The 6,550-nt window shown below is 45.3% G+C and overlaps 1 pseudogene; it reads right to left on the bottom strand.

Annotated features, from left to right (window-relative positions):
• Nucleotides 1–2,488: 2,488 nt before the first annotated feature.
• On the bottom strand, nucleotides 2,489–5,840 carry LOC136505543 (putative pentatricopeptide repeat-containing protein At3g16890, mitochondrial; annotated as a pseudogene).
• Between the last annotated feature and the right edge of the window lie 710 nt (nucleotides 5,841–6,550).

The raw sequence follows: 6,550 nt of genomic DNA, 5'->3' as shown, positions 1-6,550 counted from the left end.
CATAAGCCTTCTCCAAGTCAATAAAAACCATGTGTAGGTCATTCTTCTTCTCCCTATACCGCTCCATAACTTGTCTTATTAAGAAAATAGCTTCCATGGTTGACCTTCCGGGCATAAAATCAAATTGGTTCATAGAGACCCGCGTTATTGCTTTCAAGCGATGCTCGATAACTCTCTCCTAGAGCTTCATAGTATGGCTCATCAACTTAATTCCCCGATAATTAGTACAACTTTGAATATCCCCTTTATTCTTGTATATCGGTACCAATATACTTCTCCTGTCAGACATCTTGTTCGATCGAAAAATATGATTGAACATCTTGGTTAGCCATACTATAGCTATGTCCCCGAGGTATCTCCACACCTCGATTGGGATACCATCCGGTCCCATCGCCTTACCTCCTTTAATCCTTTTCAACGCCTCTCTGACCTCAGATTCTTGGATTCTCTACACAAAGCGCATATTAGTGTCATCAAAAGAGTCATCCAACTAAAAGGTTGTGTCCATATTCTCACCATTGAATAATTTGTCAAAATACTCTTGCCATCGATGTCGGATCTCATCATCCTTCACCAAGAGATGCTCTCTTTCATCCTTAATGCACTTAACTTGGTTGAAGTCCCTTGTCTTTTTCTCACGAACCTTAGCCATCCTAGAAATGTCCTTCTCTCCTTCATTCGTACTCAAATGTTGGTAAAGGTCCTCGTACGCTCTACCTTTTGCCACACTTACAGCTCGCTTTGTAGTCTTCTTTGCCACCTTGTACTTCTCTTTGTTGTCCATACTCCTGTCATGGTACAAGCGTCTATAGCATTCTTTCTTCTCCTTAATAGCCCTTTGGACTTCCTCGTTCCACCACCAAGTATCTTTAGCCTCGCCTCCACTTCCTTTGATTACTTCACACACCTCTGAGGCCACCTTTTGAATGTTGGTTGCCATCTTCTCCCACATGTTGTTTATGTCATCTTTTTCCTTCCAAGAGTCCTCTTTGATAACCCTTTCCCTGAATACCTCTGACGTCTCTCCTTTCAGTTTCCACCACTTTATTCTTTTAATCTTAGCTTGTTTATCCCTATGGGCACGCACCTGAAAATGAAAGTCTGCCACCAAAAGCTTATGCTAAGAAGCAACACACTCCCCTGGTATCACCTTGCAACCCAAGCATGCTCGTTTGTCCTTTCTTCTTGCGAGGACAGTCAATCTGGCTAGAATGTTGTCCGAAACTGAAAGTCACTAGATGAGATTCTCTCTTTCTAAAGAAAGTGTTAGCTATCATCAGGTCAAAAGCTACCGCGAAGTCTAGAACTTTCTCCCCCTCCCGATTCCTACTACCATACCCAAAACCTCCATGAACTGCCTCGAAACCTGCGCTTGTAGTACCTCCATGCCCATTAAGATCTCCTCCTATAAAAAACTTCTCACTAATAGGTACAGCTCTAATCAGGCCATCTAAGTCTTCCCAGAACTATCTCTTAGCACTCTCATCGAGGCCTACTTGCTGGCATACACACTAATTACGTTCAAGACCATATCACCAACGACACGCTTGACTAAGATAATCCTATCTCCTTGCCTTCTCACTCCCACCACACCATTCTTAAGGCTCTTATCAATCAAAACTCCTACTCCATTTCTATTCGCGACTGTCCCTGTGTACCAAAGCTTGAAACATGTATTATCCACCTCCTTCGTCTTCTGACCCTTCAATTTAGTCTCTTGAACGCATAACATATTTACGCGCCTCCGAGTCGCGGTATCAACTAATTCTCTTAACTTACCTGTAAGCGACCCTACATTCCAACTACCTAAACGGATCCTAGTTGGTTCGACTAGCTTCCTTACCCTTCGCACCCGTCGACTCAGATATGAAGACCCTTGCTTATTTTTCACTACACCTAGACGCCGATGTAGTGCGCCACTAAGGAAGCGACGACCCGATTCTTGCTCACTTGACACCATACCCAGATCGCGACACGGCGCGTCACCAAAGGGGTGCCGACCCGGCCCTTGCCCATTTAACACCATACCTGAGTTCCGATATGGCGCGTCGCTAAGACGGTTACGCCCCAACGGTTTTCTTTCGGGTTTCATCTCCATTAGAATTGCTAGATTTAACATTGGCTCGCCACATCTATCACAACCCTACTCCTTTACCAGGGCTTGGGACCTGCTATGTTGAGACAACATAGGCGAAGTTAGCATCCAGAGACGCAACTCGCAAAAATCCGTCATGAATGGCACGCTGTTGTTCTAGAAATGGGGCCAATCTCCAAACGTGCAATTGTATCATGGATGGCATGAAATTCCTGGCCCCACCTAAGTGCAATTAAAAATAAAGAATACGTAGTAGTAATGCGGATAACTACATGACTAGTAGTGAAAACAAAATCCTTTACTTTCCAACAATTCTACTGCTATTACTACTACTAAACAAAAAATAATAATAACCTTCAAATTTGTTTTTTAAAAAATAAACTAAGGGTAATATTGTTATATATTTATCTATATATCGTACAAGGGTTTCATAAACAGGAATCGGTTCCCATGCATGAGACTAAACAGAGCAACTTTTGAAAAAAAAAAATATATATTTTCCTATGCATTTATCGATGCTACACTTTTATATTGTCAGAAAAGGCTTTAGATAGAACGTGTCTTGTTTATCTTGAATAACCGTCGTGCATATCTATCCCAACACCAAAAATGTTTACCCTGCTTATTATACTAGCTTGTCAATGGCTTGTCCTACCTTGCCACGAATGAGCAGCTGTTTGCAAGTCCCTCCCGTTTTCCTTCTGCATGATGCTCGCTATTTGGCCTGAGTGTGCCAATCCTTTTAGACGTTGCCTGCCCTGTAAAAACAAGACGACAAATGATGAGAGATGAAGGAAAAAAATCAGTGGGAAGTTCCAGAACGTTGCAAGGGTGATTCCCCACAGCAAGAAATGACGACTGCAGACTGCTGGTGATTGAGTGGTTATTTAACTTAGCAAACACTATCAGACTACGTGACAAACTTTCGAAGGTAGTGCAATGATCAACCAGACTCAGAGCTGGTGGCCAACCATCAAGGCCAAGGAAGACAGAAAAAAAACCCTAAAGACTGGCTATCCTTGGCTGCGTCGACTGAGTTCTTAAAGAACAAATTTGCAGGGTAGAAATCTCTAGCCTACCCTACAGGGTTCGTAGAAATGTATCGTGTAGTATTTCTGCATCGTGATTCATGTATATCCACAAGTTGACAGTTTCCTGAAGAAAATTTCCTGTTATTTTTATTTCCTCATTATCAACTATCAAGCGTGAATAGGATAAAAAATGTAGGGCATAAGTATTTCTCAAATTTTTCCAGCAAGCAGTCACATGCTAAAAGAATCAATGGAGTTGCATAAATCCTGTCACTTTATGTAGACAAATTTTAACATAATAGGTAACAGGTGCTGAAGAAACATACCAAATTGTTCTGAATAGGCTTTCAGAGGGAAAAGCACAAAGCATAGTATCCTTGAAATGCTGTCTGTCCCACTGCCCAATTCTTCAAGGCACTGAGAAGGCCCAATTCTTGATCAACATTTTCTGAGAGAATGCAATCACTGTCACCACTATTTTGGGTGGGGATAATAAGCATGAGTACATGACTGAAATAGATCACATGAAGTAATGGTAGACATTAAGTTGTACAATACCTTAGCATAGATGAGGATATCGATCTGTTTATCGAAGGAGGGCAGCATTCATGTAAAAAAAAAATCCTGTAACTGATGAATCATAAGTCATGTTTTGACAGTCTGAACCAAATTATCTGACCCTGCCCATAAATAAGCACTGGAACCTAAGTGAACATTTCTTCTGTGGAGCTTATTCATGAACATTCCTGCCTTACTGAAATGGCCATTTTAGTAAGTGCAACAACAATTGGCCAATATGTATGTTGATTAGAAGCAATGCCGGGACTGGATTCCATTGAAAGTAGAATTTCTTTAGCTTCATCAACTCTTCTTTCATCACATAGAGCTTTTATCAGGGCATTGTATGTGTAACTGTCTGGAGATACACCATATCTTGACATGGCATTAAAAAGCTTTTGAGCTTTCTCTATTTTTCTCATCCTGCAAAAACTTAAAATAGGCGCATTGAAGGAATATGCATCAGGTGTAATACCATCCATTTTCATCTTATTAAGAACTTCAATGGCCTTGTTAACATGCCCTGCTGAACAAAATCCATGTATTAGAACATTGTAAGTCTGGACATTCGGCCTAACACCCCACTCAGACATCTCACTGAAGCAAGTAAAGGGATCATCCAGCTGATGGGTACGACATAGCCCGTCAATAAGGGAGGTAAAGGTAATGACATCTGGAATGAAACCATGTTCCATGAGCATCTTAAGAACTGCCTTCGCATCATGTACATTGCCTAGTTTTAAATATCCGTTTATCAGTGTGTTAAAAGTCACGAGATTAGGAGAGAAACCTGACTCTTGCATAACTTCGACGGTCTCCAGTGCTCTTTCCACCTCACCTGCCTTGGCATGGCAATCTATCACCATGTTGTAGGATGCCACGCTAGACAAAAGGCCATCTGAAACCATCTGACTTAAATACTTATTTGCCTTTGAGATATCCTTGCACCTCAGCAAGGATTTGATAATCATAATGTACATATCAAATCCCAGATTCCCCCCTTTCTTGATGAAATCATCTACCAGCTCACAGATCACTGGACTCCAAGAATTTCACAGCGCAAGGGATCACAATACTGAATGTTGTGCTGTCAAGGAGATATCCCCTTTTGCTCATGTTCTTCACAAGCTCAACTGCCTCTTTGGCCATGTCATTCTTCGAGAGGCAATACAGCAAAGTATGATATGTGCTTGAATGCAGAGTAGGATCGTTCTCAATCCACTCACTCAGCATCCTGCATGCCCTTTCTTTTACCAGGCAACGAAATGCACCATGGACCAGAGTCCTGTAAGTAGCCTCAGTCGCCACCACACCCTTCTCCTTCATCCTCCCCAACAAACCAACAGCTTCTTCCACTCTGCCAGCATTGCAGAACCCATCGACCAGCATCGTGTATGTGAAAACATTCGGCCTGATCCCCCCACCCTCCATCTGCTTCACCAGCCTCAGCGCCTCATCCACAATCCCACGCCGGCAGACTCCGTGCACGAGTGTGTTGTACGTGAAGCAGTCCGGCCGGCACCCGTCTGCAGGCATCTGCTGGAACCTGAGGTACGCGGCGTCCACTGCGCCTGCCCGCACCGAGGCCGCGATCACAGCGTTGTAGACCGCCGTGCTGGGGCGCAGCCCGAGGCGCGGCATTTGCACGAACACCTCGTGCGCCAGCCCGAGCCTGCCCCAGCTCCCCACCAGCGCGCACAGCAGCTCCTCCGAGACCTCGCAGCCGCACCCGCGCACGTCGGCGATCAGTGCCGCGGAGAGCACCACGGGCCCGCGCAGCCACAGCGCGTCCCTGAGCGCGCGCCGCACGGACCGGTCCCGCGCGAAGCGCTGGCCGAACCGCGACGCCCAGACGTAGAGCCGCACGCAGAGGAGCAGCTCGGCGGCGGCGCGCTGCAGCGCGCGGACCACGAAGCGCGGGCCCAGCTGCCGGAGTGGCGCGGCGAACTCCGAGTTGATCCGCGCGAACCAGTCCCGCTCGGGCAGGAGCGACACCGCGCGGGCTGGGTCGGCGGCCTTAGCGGCGGATTGCGCCGCATCCTGGCCGGATTTGGTGTAAAGGGGTGATCTCTGGCGGATTTGGGCGGGGGTATTGGTGGGTTTGGGCAGCCGCGGGAGGAGATCGCGGAGCAGCCTCCTGCTTCTCATCTGTCTTCCATTTGGGATGTGGCCGTGTCCGTGTGGGAGTGAAAATACCTTTTTTTTTTTTTTGTTCTTCGGCCCTGGCTTGTCTCCTGGGAATGACAGAAGTCAAGCTGCCAAATTCAAAATTTCATTTTCATCGTCATCTCCCTCACACCGTAAAAGAGCTGAGTTTTTTTTTTTCTTTCATAACCCTTCGATCTTTACACCGTGTCAAATGAGTCTTACATGATCTTAATCTCCCTCATAAATAACCGTTAGATCTGGACGCCGTGTCATATGAGTCTTTCGTCGTTCGAGATCTTACGTCATATAATGCATCTAAAAAAACTTCCCAACTCCCACGCGTCATCACTTAGCCCCACGCCAACCAAACTTAGTCTGGCCTGTTCGTTTGTCTTAAAAATGGCTTGTTCGGCTTTTTTTTTTCCAGTCAGAACAGTGTTTTTCTCTCACAACAATTCAGCCGGAACAATATTTTTCAGCCAGTTTCAGCCAAATTTCGTACCGGTAAATATAGTACTTTTTCCTTCCTCCGTATCCGAAGCATGATCGTTTTGCACATGGACTCTTGCATGTACGTGAGGAGTACACATACGTGCCGAACTCAGACTTAAATTTCCATGCTCGCGTTGATAGCCAAGTTCCTGGGTAGAGTTCACGGTGTGCTTGCAGCGGTCGGTAAGCTAAATTTGAGTGCCAAGACCTGAACTTACGTGTTGTG

The sequence above is a fragment of the Miscanthus floridulus genome, chromosome 14 (genome assembly GCF_019320115.1).
Source record: "Miscanthus floridulus cultivar M001 chromosome 14, ASM1932011v1, whole genome shotgun sequence".
Lineage (NCBI taxonomy): Eukaryota > Viridiplantae > Streptophyta > Magnoliopsida > Poales > Poaceae > Miscanthus > Miscanthus floridulus.
Note: the sequence above shows the minus strand (reverse complement) of the source record. Positions and strands in the feature narration are given on the sequence as shown.